The 19,658-nt window shown below is 39.2% G+C and overlaps 19 non-coding genes across 19 annotated transcripts; all 19 read right to left on the minus strand.

Annotated features, from left to right (window-relative positions):
* Positions 1 to 906: 906 nt before the first annotated feature.
* On the minus strand, positions 907 to 989 carry TRNAL-AAG (transfer RNA leucine (anticodon AAG)). Its single transcript has one exon. It is a non-coding gene; the product is annotated as a tRNA-Leu (tRNA).
* Positions 990 to 1,743: 754 nt separating this feature from the next.
* TRNAL-AAG (transfer RNA leucine (anticodon AAG)) lies at positions 1,744 to 1,826 on the minus strand. The gene has a single exon. It is a non-coding gene; the product is annotated as a tRNA-Leu (tRNA).
* A 754-nt stretch (positions 1,827 to 2,580) lies between these two features.
* TRNAL-AAG (transfer RNA leucine (anticodon AAG)) lies at positions 2,581 to 2,663 on the minus strand. The gene has a single exon. It is a non-coding gene; the product is annotated as a tRNA-Leu (tRNA).
* Positions 2,664 to 3,417: 754 nt separating this feature from the next.
* Positions 3,418 to 3,500, minus strand: TRNAL-AAG (transfer RNA leucine (anticodon AAG)). Its single transcript has one exon. It is a non-coding gene; the product is annotated as a tRNA-Leu (tRNA).
* A 754-nt stretch (positions 3,501 to 4,254) lies between these two features.
* Positions 4,255 to 4,337, minus strand: TRNAL-AAG (transfer RNA leucine (anticodon AAG)). The gene has a single exon. It is a non-coding gene; the product is annotated as a tRNA-Leu (tRNA).
* Positions 4,338 to 5,930: 1,593 nt separating this feature from the next.
* TRNAL-AAG (transfer RNA leucine (anticodon AAG)) lies at positions 5,931 to 6,013 on the minus strand. The gene has a single exon. It is a non-coding gene; the product is annotated as a tRNA-Leu (tRNA).
* Positions 6,014 to 7,120: 1,107 nt separating this feature from the next.
* On the minus strand, positions 7,121 to 7,203 carry TRNAL-AAG (transfer RNA leucine (anticodon AAG)). Its single transcript has one exon. It is a non-coding gene; the product is annotated as a tRNA-Leu (tRNA).
* Positions 7,204 to 7,957: 754 nt separating this feature from the next.
* Positions 7,958 to 8,040, minus strand: TRNAL-AAG (transfer RNA leucine (anticodon AAG)). Its single transcript has one exon. It is a non-coding gene; the product is annotated as a tRNA-Leu (tRNA).
* A 754-nt stretch (positions 8,041 to 8,794) lies between these two features.
* TRNAL-AAG (transfer RNA leucine (anticodon AAG)) lies at positions 8,795 to 8,877 on the minus strand. The gene has a single exon. It is a non-coding gene; the product is annotated as a tRNA-Leu (tRNA).
* Positions 8,878 to 9,631: 754 nt separating this feature from the next.
* TRNAL-AAG (transfer RNA leucine (anticodon AAG)) lies at positions 9,632 to 9,714 on the minus strand. Its single transcript has one exon. It is a non-coding gene; the product is annotated as a tRNA-Leu (tRNA).
* A 754-nt stretch (positions 9,715 to 10,468) lies between these two features.
* Positions 10,469 to 10,551, minus strand: TRNAL-AAG (transfer RNA leucine (anticodon AAG)). The gene has a single exon. It is a non-coding gene; the product is annotated as a tRNA-Leu (tRNA).
* A 1,578-nt stretch (positions 10,552 to 12,129) lies between these two features.
* Positions 12,130 to 12,212, minus strand: TRNAL-AAG (transfer RNA leucine (anticodon AAG)). The gene has a single exon. It is a non-coding gene; the product is annotated as a tRNA-Leu (tRNA).
* A 1,591-nt stretch (positions 12,213 to 13,803) lies between these two features.
* On the minus strand, positions 13,804 to 13,886 carry TRNAL-AAG (transfer RNA leucine (anticodon AAG)). Its single transcript has one exon. It is a non-coding gene; the product is annotated as a tRNA-Leu (tRNA).
* A 754-nt stretch (positions 13,887 to 14,640) lies between these two features.
* On the minus strand, positions 14,641 to 14,723 carry TRNAL-AAG (transfer RNA leucine (anticodon AAG)). Its single transcript has one exon. It is a non-coding gene; the product is annotated as a tRNA-Leu (tRNA).
* Positions 14,724 to 15,477: 754 nt separating this feature from the next.
* On the minus strand, positions 15,478 to 15,560 carry TRNAL-CAG (transfer RNA leucine (anticodon CAG)). The gene has a single exon. It is a non-coding gene; the product is annotated as a tRNA-Leu (tRNA).
* A 996-nt stretch (positions 15,561 to 16,556) lies between these two features.
* Positions 16,557 to 16,639, minus strand: TRNAL-CAG (transfer RNA leucine (anticodon CAG)). The gene has a single exon. It is a non-coding gene; the product is annotated as a tRNA-Leu (tRNA).
* Positions 16,640 to 17,635: 996 nt separating this feature from the next.
* TRNAL-CAG (transfer RNA leucine (anticodon CAG)) lies at positions 17,636 to 17,718 on the minus strand. The gene has a single exon. It is a non-coding gene; the product is annotated as a tRNA-Leu (tRNA).
* A 996-nt stretch (positions 17,719 to 18,714) lies between these two features.
* TRNAL-CAG (transfer RNA leucine (anticodon CAG)) lies at positions 18,715 to 18,797 on the minus strand. The gene has a single exon. It is a non-coding gene; the product is annotated as a tRNA-Leu (tRNA).
* A 754-nt stretch (positions 18,798 to 19,551) lies between these two features.
* Positions 19,552 to 19,634, minus strand: TRNAL-CAG (transfer RNA leucine (anticodon CAG)). Its single transcript has one exon. It is a non-coding gene; the product is annotated as a tRNA-Leu (tRNA).
* Between the last annotated feature and the right edge of the window lie 24 nt (positions 19,635 to 19,658).

The following is a 19,658-nucleotide window of genomic DNA, read 5'->3' on the forward strand; positions in this document are numbered from 1 at the left end:
CTACCCTGGGAGGTACCCAGCAGTAGTTTAGTGGAGTTCCATTCTCTATAACATTCACTCAAGTAAGCAGAGGAATCGGTATTGTCTTACATAGTTTACTTAAATATGAGTATTCAAAAGTGGGATTTAAATCCACGCCTTCACGAGAGACTGCTCGGTCATCCTATCCTACACAAATAAGAAAACTTTCAAGATTGGATGCCAAGCCAGTCATCTGAAGAGTCTAACATTTTGGGGCGTGTTTTGACATAGTGGGTTTTTTCACTAGCACTGTCGGAATGACATTGCAGTGTGTTTAAGAAAAGTTGTATTGTCAGAAGTGGGATTTGAACCCACGCCTCCAGGGGAGACTGCGACCTTAACGCAGCGCATTAGACCGCTCGGCCATCCTGACTTATAGAAAAGCCAAGCCTTTCAGATATGGAAGAAAAAACCGTCATGTTAAGGGTCCAGTTCTTGGGAATTTAAAATAGAAAGATTAGAACTGTTTCTTGTCCATTTCCATCATGTAGTTATTGGTTTATGATTAACAGTGCTGTAACAAAGAGGTACTGAAGAACCCTTGTTCTTGCTTTAACCTGAAAATACAGAAAAACTACCCTGGGAGGTACCCAGCAGTAGTTTAGTGGAGTTCCATTCTCTATTACATTCACTCAAGTAAGCAGAGGAATCGGTATTGTCTTACATAGTTTACTTAAATATGAGTATTCAAAAGTGGGATTTAAATCCACGCCTTCACGAGAGACTGCTCGGTCATCCTATCCTACACAAATAAGAAAACTTTCAAGATTGGATGCCAAGCCAGTCATCTGAAGAGTCTAACATTTTGGGGCGTGTTTTGGCATAGTGGGTTTTTTCACTAGCGCTGTCGGAATGACATTGCAGTGTGTTTAATAAAAGTTGTATTGTCAGAAGTGGGATTTGAACCCACGCCTCCAGGGGAGACTGCGACCTTAACGCAGCGCCTTAGACCGCTCGGCCATCCTGACTTATAGAAAAGCCAAGCCTTTCAGATATGGAAGAAAAAACCGTCATGTTAAGGGTCCAGTTTTTGGGAATTTAAAATAGAAAGATTAGAACTGTTTCTTGTCCATTTCCATCATGTAGTTATTGGTTTATGATTAACAGTGCTGTAACAAAGAGGTCCTGAAGAACCCTTGTTCTTGCTTTAACCTGAAAATACAGAAAAACTACCCTGGGAGGTACCCAGCAGTAGTTTAGTGGAGTTCCATTCTCTATAACATTCACTCAAGTAAGCAGAGGAATCTGTATTGTCTTACATAGTTACTTAAATATGAAATAGAAAATAGAAAGATTAGTACTGTTTCTTTTCCATTTCCATCATGTAGTTATTGGTTTATAATTAACAGTGCTGTAAAAAAGAGGTCCTGAAGAACCCTTGTTCTTGCTTTAACCTGAAAATACAGAAAAACTACCCTGGGAGGTACCCAGCAGTAGTTTAGTGGAGTTCCATTCTCTATAACATTCACTCAAGTAAGCAGAGGAATCGGTATTGTCTTACATAGTTTACTTAAATATGAGTATTCAAAAGTGGGATTTAAATCCACGCCTTCACGAGAGACTGCTCGGTCATCCTATCCTACACAAATAAGAAAACTTTCAAGATTGGATGCCAAGCCAGTCATCTGAAGAGTCTAACATTTTGGGGCGTGTTTTGGCATAGTGGGTTTTTTCACTAGCACTGTCGGAATGACATTGCAGTGTGTTTAAGAAAAGTTGTATTGCCAGAAGTGGGATTTGAACCCACGCCTCCAGGGGAGACTGCGACCTTAACGCAGCGCCTTAGACCGCTCGGCCATCCTGACTTATAGAAAAGCCAAGCCTTTCAGATATGGAAGAAAAAACCGTCATGTTAAGGGTCCAGTTCTTGGGAATTTAAAATAGAAAGATTAGAACTGTTTCTTGTCCATTTCCATCATGTAGTTATTGGTTTATGATTAACAGTGCTGTAACAAAGAGGTACTGAAGAACCCTTGTTCTTGCTTTAACCTGAAAATACAGAAAAACTACCCTGGGAGGTACCCAGCAGTAGTTTAGTGGAGTTCCATTCTCTATAACATTCACTCAAGTAAGCAGAGGAATCTGTATTGTCTTACATAGTTACTTAAATATGAAATAGAAAATAGAAAGATTAGTACTGTTTCTTGTCCATTTCCATCATGTAGTTATTGGTTTATGATTAACAGTGCTGTAAAAAAGAGGTCCTGAAGAACCCTTGTTCTTGCTTTAACCTGAAAATACAGAAAAACTACCCTGGGAGGTACCCAGCAGTAGTTTAGTGGAGTTCCATTCTCTATAACATTCACTCAAGTAAGCAGAGGAATCGGTATTGTCTTACATAGTTTACTTAAATATGAGTATTCAAAAGTGGGATTTAAATCCACGCCTTCACGAGAGACTGCTCGGTCATCCTATCCTACACAAATAAGAAAACTTTCAAGATTGGATGCCAAGCCAGTCATCTGAAGAGTCTAACATTTTGGGGCGTGTTTTGGCATAGTGGGTTTTTTCACTAGCGCTGTCGGAATGACATTTCAGTGTGTTTATGAAAAGTTGTATTGTCAGAAGTGGGATTTGAACCCATGCCTCCAGGGGAGACTGCGACCTTAACGCAGCGCCTTAGACCGCTCGGCCATCCTGACTTATAGAAAAGCCAAGCCTTTCAGATATGGAAGAAAAAACCGTCATGTTAAGGGTCCAGTTTTTGGGAATTTAAAATAGAAAGATTAGAACTGTTTCTTGTCCATTTCCATCATGTAGTTATTGGTTTATGATTAACAGTGCTGTAACAAAGAGGTACTGAAGAACCCTTGTTCTTGCTTTAACCTGAAAATACAGAAAAACTACCCTGGGAGGTACCCAGCAGTAGTTTAGTGGAGTTCCATTCTCTATAACATTCACTCAAGTAAGCAGAGGAATCTGTATTGTCTTACATAGTTACTTAAATATGAAATAGAAAATAGAAAGATTAGTACTGTTTCTTTTCCATTTCCATCATGTAGTTATTGGTTTATAATTAACAGTGCTGTAAAAAAGAGGTCCTGAAGAACCCTTGTTCTTGCTTTAACCTGAAAATACAGAAAAACTACCCTGGGAGGTACCCAGCAGTAGTTTAGTGGAGTTCCATTCTCTATAACATTCACTCAAGTAAGCAGAGGAATCGGTATTGTCTTACATAGTTTACTTAAATATGAGTATTCAAAAGTGGGATTTAAATCCACGCCTTCACGAGAGACTGCTCGGTCATCCTATCCTACACAAATAAGAAAACTTTCAAGATTGGATGCCAAGCCAGTCATCTGAAGAGTCTAACATTTTGGGGCGTGTTTTGGCATAGTGGGTTTTTTCACTAGCACTGTCGGAATGACATTGCAGTGTGTTTAAGAAAAGTTGTATTGTCAGAAGTGGGATTTGAACCCACGCCTCCAGGGGAGACTGCGACCTTAACGCAGCGCCTTAGACCGCTCGGCCATCCTGACTTATAGAAAAGCCAAGCCTTTCAGATATGGAAGAAAAAACCGTCATGTTAAGGGTCCAGTTCTTGGGAATTTAAAATAGAAAGATTAGAACTGTTTCTTGTCCATTTCCATCATGTAGTTATTGGTTTATGATTAACAGTGCTGTAACAAAGAGGTCATGAAGAACCCTTGTTCTTGCTTTAACCTGAAAATACAGAAAAACTACCCTGGGAGGTACCCAGCAGTAGTTTAGTGGAGTTCCATTCTCTATAACATTCACTCAAGTAAGCAGAGGAATCTGTATTGTCTTACATAGTTACTTAAATATGAAATAGAAAATAGAAAGATTAGTACTGTTTCTTGTCCATTTCCATCATGTAGTTATTGGTTTATGATTAACAGTGCTGTAAAAAAGAGGTCCTGAAGAACCCTTGTTCTTGCTTTAACCTGAAAATACAGAAAAACTACCCTGGGAGGTACCCAGCAGTAGTTTAGTGGAGTTCCATTCTCTATAACATTCACTCAAGTAAGCAGAGGAATCGGTATTGTCTTACATAGTTTACTTAAATATGAGTATTCAAAAGTGGGATTTAAATCCACGCCTTCACGAGAGACTGCTCGGTCATCCTATCCTACACAAATAAGAAAACTTTCAAGATTGGATGCCAAGCCAGTCATCTGAAGAGTCTAACATTTTGGGGCGTGTTTTGGCATAGTGGGTTTTTTCACTAGCGCTGTCGGAATGACATTGCAGTGTGTTTATGAAAAGTTGTATTGTCAGAAGTGGGATTTGAACCCACGCCTCCAGGGGAGACTGCGACCTTAACGCAGCGCCTTAGACCGCTCGGCCATCCTGACTTATAGAAAAGCCAAGCCTTTCAGATATGGAAGAAAAAACCGTCATGTTAAGGGTCCAGTTTTTGGGAATTTAAAATAGAAAGATTAGAACTGTTTCTTGTCCATTTCCATCATGTAGTTATTGGTTTATGATTAACAGTGCTGTAACAAAGAGGTACTGAAGAACCCTTGTTCTTGCTTTAACCTGAAAATACAGAAAAACTACCCTGGGAGGTACCCAGCAGTAGTTTAGTGGAGTTCCATTCTCTATAACATTCACTCAAGTAAGCAGAGGAATCGGTATTGTCTTACATAGTTTACTTAAATATGAAATAGAAAATAGAAAGATTAGTACTGTTTCTTGTCCATTTCCATCATGTAGTTATTGGTTTATGATTAACAGTGCTGTAAAAAAGAGGTCCTGAAGAACCCTTGTTCTTGCTTTAACCTGAAAATACAGAAAAACTACCCTGGGAGGTACCCAGCAGTAGTTTAGTGGAGTTCCATTCTCTATAACATTCACTCAAGTAAGCAGAGGAATCGGTATTGTCTTACATAGTTTACTTAAATATGAGTATTCAAAAGTGGGATTTAAATCCACGCCTTCACGAGAGACTGCTCGGTCATCCTAACCTACACAAATAAGAAAACTTTCAAGATTGGATGCCAAGCCAGTCATCTGAAGAGTCTAACATTTTGGGGCGTGTTTTGGCATAGTGGGTTTTTTCACTAGCGCTGTCGGAATGACATTGCAGTGTGTTTAATAAAAGTTGTATTGTCAGAAGTGGGATTTCAAACCCACGCCTCCAGGGGAGACTGCGACCTTAACGCAGCGCCTTAGACCGCTCGGCCATCCTGACTTATAGAAAAGCCAAGCCTTTCAGATATGGAAGAAAAAACCGTCATGTTAAGGGTCCAGTTTTTGGGAATTTAAAATAGAAAGATTAGAACTGTTTCTTGTCCATTTCCATCATGTAGTTATTGGTTTATGATTAACAGTGCTGTAACAAAGAGGTCCTGAAGAACCCTTGTTCTTGCTTTAACCTGAAAATACAGAAAAACTACCCTGGGAGGTACACAGCAGTAGTTTAGTGGAGTTCCATTCTCTATAACATTCACTCAAGTAAGCAGAGGAATCTGTATTGTCTTACATAGTTACTTAAATATGAAATAGAAAATAGAAAGATTAGTACTGTTTCTTGTCCATTTCCATCATGTAGTTATTGGTTTATGATTAACAGTGCTGTAAAAAAGAGGTCCTGAAGAACCCTTGTTCTTGCTTTAACCTGAAAATACAGAAAAACTACCCTGGGAGGTACCCAGCAGTAGTTTAGTGGAGTTCCATTCTCTATAACATTCACTCAAGTAAGCAGAGGAATCGGTATTGTCTTACATAGTTTACTTAAATATGAGTATTCAAAAGTGGGATTTAAATCCACGCCTTCACGAGAGACTGCTCGGTCATCCTATCCTACACAAATAAGAAAACTTTCAAGATTGGATGCCAAGCCAGTCATCTGAAGAGTCTAACATTTTGGGGCGTGTTTTGGCATAGTGGGTTTTTTCACTAGCACTGTCGGAATGACATTGCAGTGTGTTTAAGAAAAGTTGTATTGTCAGAAGTGGGATTTGAACCCACGCCTCCAGGGGAGACTGCGACCTTAACGCAGCGCCTTAGACCGCTCGGCCATCCTGACTTATAGAAAAGCCAAGCCTTTCAGATATGGAAGAAAAAACCGTCATGTTAAGGGTCCAGTTTTTGGGAATTTAAAATAGAAAGATTAGAACTGTTTCTTGTCCATTTCCATCATGTAGTTATTGGTTTATGATTAACAGTGCTGTAACAAAGAGGTACTGAAGAACCCTTGTTCTTGCTTTAACCTGAAAATACAGAAAAACTACCCTGGGAGGTACCCAGCAGTAGTTTAGTGGAGTTCCATTCTCTATAACATTCACTCAAGTAAGCAGAGGAATCGGTATTGTCTTACATAGTTTACTTAAATATGAGTATTCAAAAGTGGGATTTAAATCCACGCCTTCACGAGAGACTGCTCGGTCATCCTATCCTACACAAATAAGAAAACTTTCAAGATTGGATGCCAAGCCAGTCATCTGAAGAGTCTAACATTTTGGGGCGTGTTTTGACATAGTGGGTTTTTTCACTAGCACTGTCGGAATGACATTGCAGTGTGTTTAAGAAAAGTTGTATTGTCAGAAGTGGGATTTGAACCCACGCCTCCAGGGGAGACTGCGACCTTAACGCAGCGCATTAGACCGCTCGGCCATCCTGACTTATAGAAAAGCCAAGCCTTTCAGATATGGAAGAAAAAACCGTCATGTTAAGGGTCCAGTTCTTGGGAATTTAAAATAGAAAGATTAGAACTGTTTCTTGTCCATTTCCATCATGTAGTTATTGGTTTATGATTAACAGTGCTGTAACAAAGAGGTACTGAAGAACCCTTGTTCTTGCTTTAACCTGAAAATACAGAAAAACTACCCTGGGAGGTACCCAGCAGTAGTTTAGTGGAGTTCCATTCTCTATTACATTCACTCAAGTAAGCAGAGGAATCGGTATTGTCTTACATAGTTTACTTAAATATGAGTATTCAAAAGTGGGATTTAAATCCACGCCTTCACGAGAGACTGCTCGGTCATCCTATCCTACACAAATAAGAAAACTTTCAAGATTGGATGCCAAGCCAGTCATCTGAAGAGTCTAACATTTTGGGGCGTGTTTTGGCATAGTGGGTTTTTTCACTAGCGCTGTCGGAATGACATTGCAGTGTGTTTAATAAAAGTTGTATTGTCAGAAGTGGGATTTGAACCCACGCCTCCAGGGGAGACTGCGACCTTAACGCAGCGCCTTAGACCGCTCGGCCATCCTGACTTATAGAAAAGCCAAGCCTTTCAGATATGGAAGAAAAAACCGTCATGTTAAGGGTCCAGTTTTTGGGAATTTAAAATAGAAAGATTAGAACTGTTTCTTGTCCATTTCCATCATGTAGTTATTGGTTTATGATTAACAGTGCTGTAACAAAGAGGTCCTGAAGAACCCTTGTTCTTGCTTTAACCTGAAAATACAGAAAAACTACCCTGGGAGGTACCCAGCAGTAGTTTAGTGGAGTTCCATTCTCTATAACATTCACTCAAGTAAGCAGAGGAATCTGTATTGTCTTACATAGTTACTTAAATATGAAATAGAAAATAGAAAGATTAGTACTGTTTCTTTTCCATTTCCATCATGTAGTTATTGGTTTATAATTAACAGTGCTGTAAAAAAGAGGTCCTGAAGAACCCTTGTTCTTGCTTTAACCTGAAAATACAGAAAAACTACCCTGGGAGGTACCCAGCAGTAGTTTAGTGGAGTTCCATTCTCTATAACATTCACTCAAGTAAGCAGAGGAATCGGTATTGTCTTACATAGTTTACTTAAATATGAGTATTCAAAAGTGGGATTTAAATCCACGCCTTCACGAGAGACTGCTCGGTCATCCTATCCTACACAAATAAGAAAACTTTCAAGATTGGATGCCAAGCCAGTCATCTGAAGAGTCTAACATTTTGGGGCGTGTTTTGGCATAGTGGGTTTTTTCACTAGCACTGTCGGAATGACATTGCAGTGTGTTTAAGAAAAGTTGTATTGCCAGAAGTGGGATTTGAACCCACGCCTCCAGGGGAGACTGCGACCTTAACGCAGCGCCTTAGACCGCTCGGCCATCCTGACTTATAGAAAAGCCAAGCCTTTCAGATATGGAAGAAAAAACCGTCATGTTAAGGGTCCAGTTCTTGGGAATTTAAAATAGAAAGATTAGAACTGTTTCTTGTCCATTTCCATCATGTAGTTATTGGTTTATGATTAACAGTGCTGTAACAAAGAGGTACTGAAGAACCCTTGTTCTTGCTTTAACCTGAAAATACAGAAAAACTACCCTGGGAGGTACCCAGCAGTAGTTTAGTGGAGTTCCATTCTCTATAACATTCACTCAAGTAAGCAGAGGAATCTGTATTGTCTTACATAGTTACTTAAATATGAAATAGAAAATAGAAAGATTAGTACTGTTTCTTGTCCATTTCCATCATGTAGTTATTGGTTTATGATTAACAGTGCTGTAAAAAAGAGGTCCTGAAGAACCCTTGTTCTTGCTTTAACCTGAAAATACAGAAAAACTACCCTGGGAGGTACCCAGCAGTAGTTTAGTGGAGTTCCATTCTCTATAACATTCACTCAAGTAAGCAGAGGAATCGGTATTGTCTTACATAGTTTACTTAAATATGAGTATTCAAAAGTGGGATTTAAATCCACGCCTTCACGAGAGACTGCTCGGTCATCCTATCCTACACAAATAAGAAAACTTTCAAGATTGGATGCCAAGCCAGTCATCTGAAGAGTCTAACATTTTGGGGCGTGTTTTGGCATAGTGGGTTTTTTCACTAGCGCTGTCGGAATGACATTTCAGTGTGTTTATGAAAAGTTGTATTGTCAGAAGTGGGATTTGAACCCACGCCTCCAGGGGAGACTGCGACCTTAACGCAGCGCCTTAGACCGCTCGGCCATCCTGACTTATAGAAAAGCCAAGCCTTTCAGATATGGAAGAAAAAACCGTCATGTTAAGGGTCCAGTTTTTGGGAATTTAAAATAGAAAGATTAGAACTGTTTCTTGTCCATTTCCATCATGTAGTTATTGGTTTATGATTAACAGTGCTGTAACAAAGAGGTACTGAAGAACCCTTGTTCTTGCTTTAACCTGAAAATACAGAAAAACTACCCTGGGAGGTACCCAGCAGTAGTTTAGTGGAGTTCCATTCTCTATAACATTCACTCAAGTAAGCAGAGGAATCTGTATTGTCTTACATAGTTACTTAAATATGAAATAGAAAATAGAAAGATTAGTACTGTTTCTTTTCCATTTCCATCATGTAGTTATTGGTTTATAATTAACAGTGCTGTAAAAAAGAGGTCCTGAAGAACCCTTGTTCTTGCTTTAACCTGAAAATACAGAAAAACTACCCTGGGAGGTACCCAGCAGTAGTTTAGTGGAGTTCCATTCTCTATAACATTCACTCAAGTAAGCAGAGGAATCGGTATTGTCTTACATAGTTTACTTAAATATGAGTATTCAAAAGTGGGATTTAAATCCACGCCTTCACGAGAGACTGCTCGGTCATCCTATCCTACACAAATAAGAAAACTTTCAAGATTGGATGCCAAGCCAGTCATCTGAAGAGTCTAACATTTTGGGGCGTGTTTTGGCATAGTGGGTTTTTTCACTAGCACTGTCGGAATGACATTGCAGTGTGTTTAAGAAAAGTTGTATTGTCAGAAGTGGGATTTGAACCCACGCCTCCAGGGGAGACTGCGACCTTAACGCAGCGCCTTAGACCGCTCGGCCATCCTGACTTATAGAAAAGCCAAGCCTTTCAGATATGGAAGAAAAAACCGTCATGTTAAGGGTCCAGTTCTTGGGAATTTAAAATAGAAAGATTAGAACTGTTTCTTGTCCATTTCCATCATGTAGTTATTGGTTTATGATTAACAGTGCTGTAACAAAGAGGTCATGAAGAACCCTTGTTCTTGCTTTAACCTGAAAATACAGAAAAACTACCCTGGGAGGTACCCAGCAGTAGTTTAGTGGAGTTCCATTCTCTATAACATTCACTCAAGTAAGCAGAGGAATCTGTATTGTCTTACATAGTTACTTAAATATGAAATAGAAAATAGAAAGATTAGTACTGTTTCTTGTCCATTTCCATCATGTAGTTATTGGTTTATGATTAACAGTGCTGTAAAAAAGAGGTCCTGAAGAACCCTTGTTCTTGCTTTAACCTGAAAATACAGAAAAACTACCCTGGGAGGTACCCAGCAGTAGTTTAGTGGAGTTCCATTCTCTATAACATTCACTCAAGTAAGCAGAGGAATCGGTATTGTCTTACATAGTTTACTTAAATATGAGTATTCAAAAGTGGGATTTAAATCCACGCCTTCACGAGAGACTGCTCGGTCATCCTATCCTACACAAATAAGAAAACTTTCAAGATTGGATGCCAAGCCAGTCATCTGAAGAGTCTAACATTTTGGGGCGTGTTTTGGCATAGTGGGTTTTTTCACTAGCGCTGTCGGAATGACATTGCAGTGTGTTTATGAAAAGTTGTATTGTCAGAAGTGGGATTTGAACCCACGCCTCCAGGGGAGACTGCGACCTTAACGCAGCGCCTTAGACCGCTCGGCCATCCTGACTTATAGAAAAGCCAAGCCTTTCAGATATGGAAGAAAAAACCGTCATGTTAAGGGTCCAGTTTTTGGGAATTTAAAATAGAAAGATTAGAACTGTTTCTTGTCCATTTCCATCATGTAGTTATTGGTTTATGATTAACAGTGCTGTAACAAAGAGGTACTGAAGAACCCTTGTTCTTGCTTTAACCTGAAAATACAGAAAAACTACCCTGGGAGGTACCCAGCAGTAGTTTAGTGGAGTTCCATTCTCTATAACATTCACTCAAGTAAGCAGAGGAATCGGTATTGTCTTACATAGTTTACTTAAATATGAAATAGAAAATAGAAAGATTAGTACTGTTTCTTGTCCATTTCCATCATGTAGTTATTGGTTTATGATTAACAGTGCTGTAAAAAAGAGGTCCTGAAGAACCCTTGTTCTTGCTTTAACCTGAAAATACAGAAAAACTACCCTGGGAGGTACCCAGCAGTAGTTTAGTGGAGTTCCATTCTCTATAACATTCACTCAAGTAAGCAGAGGAATCGGTATTGTCTTACATAGTTTACTTAAATATGAGTATTCAAAAGTGGGATTTAAATCCACGCCTTCACGAGAGACTGCTCGGTCATCCTAACCTACACAAATAAGAAAACTTTCAAGATTGGATGCCAAGCCAGTCATCTGAAGAGTCTAACATTTTGGGGCGTGTTTTGGCATAGTGGGTTTTTTCACTAGCGCTGTCGGAATGACATTGCAGTGTGTTTAATAAAAGTTGTATTGTCAGAAGTGGGATTTCAAACCCACGCCTCCAGGGGAGACTGCGACCTTAACGCAGCGCCTTAGACCGCTCGGCCATCCTGACTTATAGAAAAGCCAAGCCTTTCAGATATGGAAGAAAAAACCGTCATGTTAAGGGTCCAGTTTTTGGGAATTTAAAATAGAAAGATTAGAACTGTTTCTTGTCCATTTCCATCATGTAGTTATTGGTTTATGATTAACAGTGCTGTAACAAAGAGGTCCTGAAGAACCCTTGTTCTTGCTTTAACCTGAAAATACAGAAAAACTACCCTGGGAGGTACACAGCAGTAGTTTAGTGGAGTTCCATTCTCTATAACATTCACTCAAGTAAGCAGAGGAATCTGTATTGTCTTACATAGTTACTTAAATATGAAATAGAAAATAGAAAGATTAGTACTGTTTCTTTTCCATTTCCATCATGTAGTTATTGGTTTATAATTAACAGTGCTGTAAAAAAGAGGTCCTGAAGAACCCTTGTTCTTGCTTTAACCTGAAAATACAGAAAAACTACCCTGGGAGGTACCCAGCAGTAGTTTAGTGGAGTTCCATTCTCTATAACATTTACTCAAGTAAGCAGAGGAATCGGTATTGTCTTACATAGTTTACTTAAATATGAGTATTCAAAAGTGGGATTTAAATCCACGCCTTCACGAGAGACTGCTCGGTCATCCTATCCTACACAAATAAGAAAACTTTCAAGATTGGATGCCAAGCCAGTTATCTGAAGAGTCTAACATTTTGGGGTGTGTTTTTTCACTAGCGCTGTCGGAATGACATTGCAGTGTGTTTATGAAAAGTTGTATTGTCAGAAGTGGGATTTGAACCCACGCCTCCAGGGGAGACTGCGACCTTAACGCAGCGCCTTAGACCGCTCGGCCATCCTGACTTATAGAAAAGCCAAGCCTTTCAGATATGGAAGAAAAAACCGTCATGTTAAGGGTCCAGTTTTTGGGAATTTAAAATAGAAAGATTAGAACTGTTTCTTGTCCATTTCCATCATGTAGTTACTGGTTTATGATTAACAGTGCTGTAACAAAGAGGTACTGAAGAACCCTTGTTCTTGCTTTAACCTGAAAATACAGAAAAACTACCCTGGGAGGTACCCAGCAGTAGTTTAGTGGAGTTCCATTCTCTATAACATTCACTCAAGTAAGCAGAGGAATCTGTATTGTCTTACATAGTTACTTAAATATGAAATAGAAAATAGAAAGATTAGTACTGTTTCTTGTCCATTTCCATCATGTAGTTATTGGTTTATGATTAACAGTGCTGTAAAAAAGAGGTCCTGAAGAACCCTTGTTCTTGCTTTAACCTGAAAATACAGAAAAACTACCCTGGGAGGTACCCAGCAGTAGTTTAGTGGAGTTCCATTCTCTATAACATTCACTCAAGTAAGCAGAGGAATCGGTATTGTCTTACATAGTTTACTTAAATATGAGTATTCAAAAGTGGGATTTAAATCCACGCCTTCACGAGAGACTGCTCGGTCATCCTATCCTACACAAATAAGAAAACTTTCAAGATTGGATGCCAAGCCAGTCATCTGAAGAGTCTAACATTTTGGGGCGTGTTTTGGCATAGTGGGTTTTTTCACTAGCACTGTCGGAATGACATTGCAGTGTGTTTAAGAAAAGTTGTATTGTCAGAAGTGGGATTTGAACCCACGCCTCCAGGGAAGACTGCGACCTTAACGCAGCGCCTTAGACAGCTCGGCCATCCTGACTTATAGAAAAGCCAAGCCTTTCAGATATGGAAGAAAAAACCGTCATGTTAAGGGTCCAGTTTTTGGGAATTTAAAATAGAAAGATTAGAACTGTTTCTTGTTCATTTCCATCATGTAGTTATTGGTTTATGATTAACAGTGCTGTAACAAAGAGGTCCTGAAGAACCCTTGTTCTTGCTTTAACCTGAAAATACAGAAAAACTACCCTGGGAGGTACCCAGCAGTAGTTTAGTGGAGTTCCATTCTCTATAACATTCACTCAAGTAAGCAGAGGAATCTGTATTGTCTTACATAGTTACTTAAATATGAAATAGAAAATAGAAAGATTAGTACTGTTTCTTTTCCATTTCCATCATGTAGTTATTGGTTTATAATTAACAGTGCTGTAAAAAAGAGGTCCTGAAGAACCCTTGTTCTTGCTTTAACCTGAAAATACAGAAAAACTACCCTGGGAGGTACCCAGCAGTAGTTTAGTGGAGTTCCATTCTCTATAACATTCACTCAAGTAAGCAGAGGAATCGGTATTGTCTTACATAGTTTACTTAAATATGAGTATTCAAAAGTGGGATTTAAATCCACGCCTTCACGAGAGACTGCTCGGTCATCCTATCCTACACAAATAAGAAAACTTTCAAGATTGGATGCCAAGCCAGTCATCTGAAGAGTCTAACATTTTGGGGCGTGTTTTGGCATAGTGGGTTTTTTCACTAGCACTGTCGGAATGACATTGCAGTGTGTTTAAGAAAAGTTGTATAGCCAGAAGTGGGATTTGAACCCACGCCTCCAGGGGAGACTGCGACCTTAACGCAGCGCCTTAGACCGCTCGGCCATCCTGACTTATAGAAAAGCCAAGCCTTTCAGATATGGAAGAAAAAACCGTCATGTTAAGGGTCCAGTTCTTGGGAATTTAAAATAGAAAGATTAGAACTGTTTCTTGTCCATTTCCATCATGTAGTTATTGGTTTATGATTAACAGTGCTGTAACAAAGAGGTCCTGAAGAACCCTTGTTCTTGCTTTAACCTGAAAATACAGAAAAACTACCCTGGGAGGTACCCAGCAGTAGTTTAGTGGAGTTCCATTCTCTATAACATTCACTCAAGTAAGCAGAGGAATCTGTATTGTCTTACATAGTTACTTAAATATGAAATAGAAAATAGAAAGATTAGTACTGTTTCTTGTCCATTTCCATCATGTAGTTATTGGTTTATGATTAACAGTGCTGTAAAAAAGAGGTCCTGAAGAACCCTTGTTCTTGCTTTAACCTGAAAATACAGAAAAACTACCCTGGGAGGTACCCAGCAGTAGTTTAGTGGAGTTCCATTCTCTATAACATTCACTCAAGTAAGCAGAGGAATCGGTATTGTCTTACATAGTTTACTTAAATATGAGTATTCAAAAGTGGGATTTAAATCCACGCCTTCACGAGAGACTGCTCGGTCATCCTATCCTACACAAATAAGAAAACTTTCAAGATTGGATGCCAAGCCAGTCATCTGAAGAGTCTAACATTTTGGGGCGTGTTTTGGCATAGTGGGTTTTTGCACTAGCGCTGTCGGAATGACATTGCAGTGTGTTTATGAAAAGTTGTATTGTCAGAAGTGGGATTTGAACCCACGCCTCCAGGGGAGACTGTGACCTTAACGCAGCGCCTTAGACCGCTCGGCCATCCTGACTTATAGAAAAGCCAAGCCTTTCAGATATGGAAGAAAAAACCGTCATGTTAAGGGTCCAGTTTTTGGGAATTTAAAATAGAAAGATTAGAACTGTTTCTTGTCCATTTCCATCATGTAGTTATTGGTTTATGATTAACAGTGCTGTAACAAAGAGGTACTGAAGAACCCTTGTTCTTGCTTTAACCTGAAAATACAGAAAAACTACCCTGGGAGGTACCCAGCAGTAGTTTAGTGGAGTTCCATTCTCTATAACATTCACTCAAGTAAGCAGAGGAATCTGTATTGTCTTACATAGTTACTTAAATATGAAATAGAAAATAGAAAGATTAGTACTGTTTCTTGTCCATTTCCATCATGTAGTTATTGGTTTATGATTAACAGTGCTGTAAAAAAGAGGTCCTGAAGAACCCTTGTTCTTGCTTTAACCTGAAAATACAGAAAAACTACCCTGGGAGGTACCCAGCAGTAGTTTAGTGGAGTTCCATTCTCTATAACATTCACTCAAGTAAGCAGAGGAATCGGTATTGTCTTACATAGTTTACTTAAATATGAGTATTCAAAAGTGGGATTTAAATCCACGCCTTCACGAGAGACTGCTCGGTCATCCTATCCTACACAAATAAGAAAACTTTCAAGATTGGATGCCAAGCCAGTTATCTGAAGAGTCTAACATTTTGGGGCGTGTTTTGGCATAGTGGGTTTTTTCACTAGCGCTGTCGGAATGACATTGCAGTGTGTTTAATAAAAATTGTATTGTCAGAAGTGGGATTTGAACCCACGCCTCCAGGGGAGACTGCGACCTGAACGCAGCGCCTTAGACCACTCGGCCATCCTGACTTATAGAAAAGCCAAGCCTTTCAGAAATGGAAGAAAAAACCGTCATGTTAAGGGTCCAGTTTTTGGGAATTTAAAATAGAAAGATTAGAACTGTTTCTTGTCCATTTCCATCATGTAGTTATTGGTTTATGATTAACAGTGCTGTAAAAAAGAGGTCCTGAAGAACCCTTGTTCTTGCTTTAACCTGAAAATACAGAAAAACTACCCTGGGAGGTACCCAGCAGTAGTTTAGTGGAGTTCCATTCTCTATAACATTCACTCAAGTAAGCAGAGGAATCTGTATTGTCTTACATAGTTACTTAAATATGAAATAGAAAATAGAAAGATTAGTACTGTTTCTTGTCCATTTCCATCATGTAGTTATTGGTTTATGATTAACAGTGCTGTAAAAAAGAGGTCCTGAGGAACCCTTGTTCTTGCTTTAACCTGAAAATACAGAAAAACTACCCTGGGAGGTACCCAGCAGTAGTTTAGTGGAGTTCCATTCTCTATAACATTCACTCAAGTAAGCAGAGGAATCTGTATTGTCTTACATAGTTACTTAAATATGAAATAGAAAATTGAAAGATTAGTACTGTTTCTTGTCCATTTCCATCATGTAGTTATTGGTTTATGATTAACAGTGCTGTAAAAAAGAGGTCCTGAAGAACCCTTGTTCTTGCTTTAACCTGAAAATACAGAAAAACTACCCTGGGAGGTACCCAGCAGTAGTTTAGTGGAGTTCCATTCTCTATAACATTCACTCAAGTAAGCAGAGGAATCGGTATTGTCTTACATAGTTTACTTAAATATGAGTATTCAAAAGTGGGATTTAAATCCACGCCTTCACGAGAGACTGCTCGGTCATCCTATCCTACACAAATAAGAAAACTTTCAAGATTGGATGCCAAGCCAGTCATCTGAAGAGTCTAACATTTTGGGGCGTGTTTTGGCATAGTGGGTTTTTTCACTAGCGCTGTCGGAATGACATTGCAGTGTGTTTAATAAAAGTTGTATTGTCAGAAGTGGGATTTGAACCCACGTCTCCAGGGGAGACTGCGACCTGAACGCAGCGCCTTAGACCGCTCGGCCATCCTGACTTATAGAAAAGCCAAGCCTTTCAGATATGGAAGAAAAAACCGTCATGTTAAGGGTCCAGTTTTTGGGAATTTAAAATAGAAAGATTAGAACTGTTTCTTGTCCATTTCCATCATGTAGTTATTGGTTTATGATTAACAGTGCTGTAACAAAGAGGTCCTGAAGAACCCTTGTTCTTGCTTTAACCTGAAAATACAGAAAAACTACCCTGGGAGGTACCCAGCAGTAGTTTAGTGGAGTTCCATTCTCTATAACATTCACTCAAGTAAGCAGAGGAATCTGTATTGTCTTACATAGTTACTTAAATATGAAATAGAAAATAGAAAGATTAGTACTGTTTCTTGTCCATTTCCATCATGTAGTTATTGGTTTATGATTAACAGTGCTGTAAAAAAGAGGTCCTGAAGAACCCTTGTTCTTGCTTTAACCTGAAAATACAGAAAAACTACCCTGGGAGGTACCCAGCAGTAGTTTAGTGGAGTTCCATTCTCTATAACATTCACTCAAGTAAGCAGAGGAATCTGTATTGTCTTACATAGTTACTTAAATATGAAATAGAAAATTGAAAGATTAGTACTGTTTCTTGTCCATTTCCATCATGTAGTTATTGGTTTATGATTAACAGTGCTGTAAAAAAGAGGTCCTGAAGAACCCTTGTTCTTGCTTTAACCTGAAAATACAGAAAAACTACCCTGGGAGGTACCCAGCAGTAGTTTAGTGGAGTTCCATTCTCTATAACATTCACTCAAGTAAGCAGAGGAATCGGTATTGTCTTACATAGTTTACTTAAATATGAGTATTCAAAAGTGGGATTTAAATCCACGCCTTCACGAGAGACTGCTCGGTCATCCTATCCTACACAAATAAGAAAACTTTCAAGATTGGATGCCAAGCCAGTCATCTGAAGAGTCTAACATTTTGGGGCGTGTTTTGGCATAGTGGGTTTTTTCACTAGCGCTGTCGGAATGACATTGCAGTGTGTTTAATAAAAGTTGTATTGTCAGAAGTGGGATTTGAACCCACGCCTCCAGGGGAGACTGCGACCTGAACGCAGCGCCTTAGACCGCTCGGCCATCCTGACTTATAGAAAAGCCAAGCCTTTCAGAAATGGAAGAAAAAACCGTCATGTTAAGGGTCCAGTTTTTGGGAATTTAAAATAGAAAGATTAGAACTGTTTCTTGTCCATTTCCATCATGTAGTTATTGGTTTATGATTAACAGTGCTGTAACAAAGAGGTCCTGAAGAACCCTTGTTCTTGCTTTAACCTGAAAATACAGAAAAACTACCCTGGGAGGTACCCAGCAGTAGTTTAGTGGAGTTCCATTCTCTATAACATTCACTCAAGTAAGCAGAGGAATCTGTATTGTCTTACATAGTTACTTAAATATGAAATAGAAAATAGAAAGATTAGTACTGTTTCTTGTCCATTTCCATCATGTAGTTATTGGTTTATGATTAACAGTGCTGTAAAAAAGAGGTCCTGAAGAACCCTTGTTCTTGCTTTAACCTGAAAATACAGAAAAACTACCCTGGGAGGTACCCAGCAGTAGTTTAGTGGAGTTCCATTCTCTATAACATTCACTCAAGTAAGCAGAGGAATCTGTATTGTCTTACATAGTTACTTAAATATGAAATAGAAAATTGAAAGATTAGTACTGTTTCTTGTCCATTTCCATCATGTAGTTATTTGTTTATGATTAACAGTGCTGTAAAAAAGAGGTCCTGAAGAACCCTTGTTCTTGCTTTAACCTGAAAATACAGAAAAACTACCCTGGGAGGTACCCAGCAGTAGTTTAGTGGAGTTCCATTCTCTATAACATTCACTCAAGTAAGCAGAGGAATCGGTATTGTCTTACATAGTTTACTTAAATATGAGTATTCAAAAGTGGGATTTAAATCCACGCCTTCACGAGAGACTGCTCGGTCATCCTATCCTACACAAATAAGAAAACTTTCAAGATTGGATGCCAAGCCAGTCATCTGAAGAGTCTAACATTTTGGGGCGTGTTTTGGCATAGTGGGTTTTTTCACTAGCGCTGTCGGAATGACATTGCAGTGTGTTTAATAAAAGTTGTATTGTCAGAAGTGGGATTTGAACCCACGCCTCCAGGGGAGACTGCGACCTGAACGCAGCGCCTTAGACCGCTCGGCCATCCTGACTTATAGAAAAGCCAAGCCTTTCAGAAATGGAAGAAAAAACCGTCATGTTAAGGGTCCAGTTTTTGGGAATTTAAAATAGAAAGATTAGAACTGTTTCTTGTCCATTTCCATCATGTAGTTATTGGTTTATGATTAACAGTGCTGTAACAAAGAGGTCCTGAAGAACCCTTGTTCTTGCTTTAACCTGAAAATACAGAAAAACTACCCTGGGAGGTACCCAGCAGTAGTTTAGTGGAGTTCCATTCTCTATAACATTCACTCAAGTAAGCAGAGGAATCTGTATTGTCTTACATAGTTACTTAAATATGAAATAGAAAATAGAAAGATTAGTACTGTTTCTTGTCCATTTCCATCATGTAGTTATTGGTTTATGATTAACAGTGCTGTAAAAAAGAGGTCCTGAAGAACCCTTGTTCTTGCTTTAACCTGAAAATACAGAAAAACTACCCTGGGAGGTACCCAGCAGTAGTTTAGTGGAGTTCCATTCTCTATAACATTCACTCAAGTAAGCAGAGGAATCGGTATTGTCTTACATAGTTTACTTAAATATGAGTATTCAAAAGTGGGATTTAAATCCACGCCTTCACGAGAGACTGCTCGGTCATCCTATCCTACACAAATAAGAAAACTTTCAAGATTGGATGCCAAGCCAGTCATCTGAAGAGTCTAACATTTTGGGGCGTGTTTTGGCATAGTGGGTTTTTTCACTAGCGCTGTCGGAATGACATTGCAGTGTGTTTAAAAAAAGTTGTATTGTCAGAAGTGGGATTTGAACCCACGTCTCCAGGGGAGACTGCGACCTGAACGCAGCGCCTTAGACCGCTCGGCCATCCTGACTTATAGAAAAGCCAAGCCTTTCAG

This window comes from Rhinoderma darwinii, chromosome 3 (assembly GCF_050947455.1).
Source record: "Rhinoderma darwinii isolate aRhiDar2 chromosome 3, aRhiDar2.hap1, whole genome shotgun sequence".
Lineage (NCBI taxonomy): Eukaryota > Metazoa > Chordata > Amphibia > Anura > Rhinodermatidae > Rhinoderma > Rhinoderma darwinii.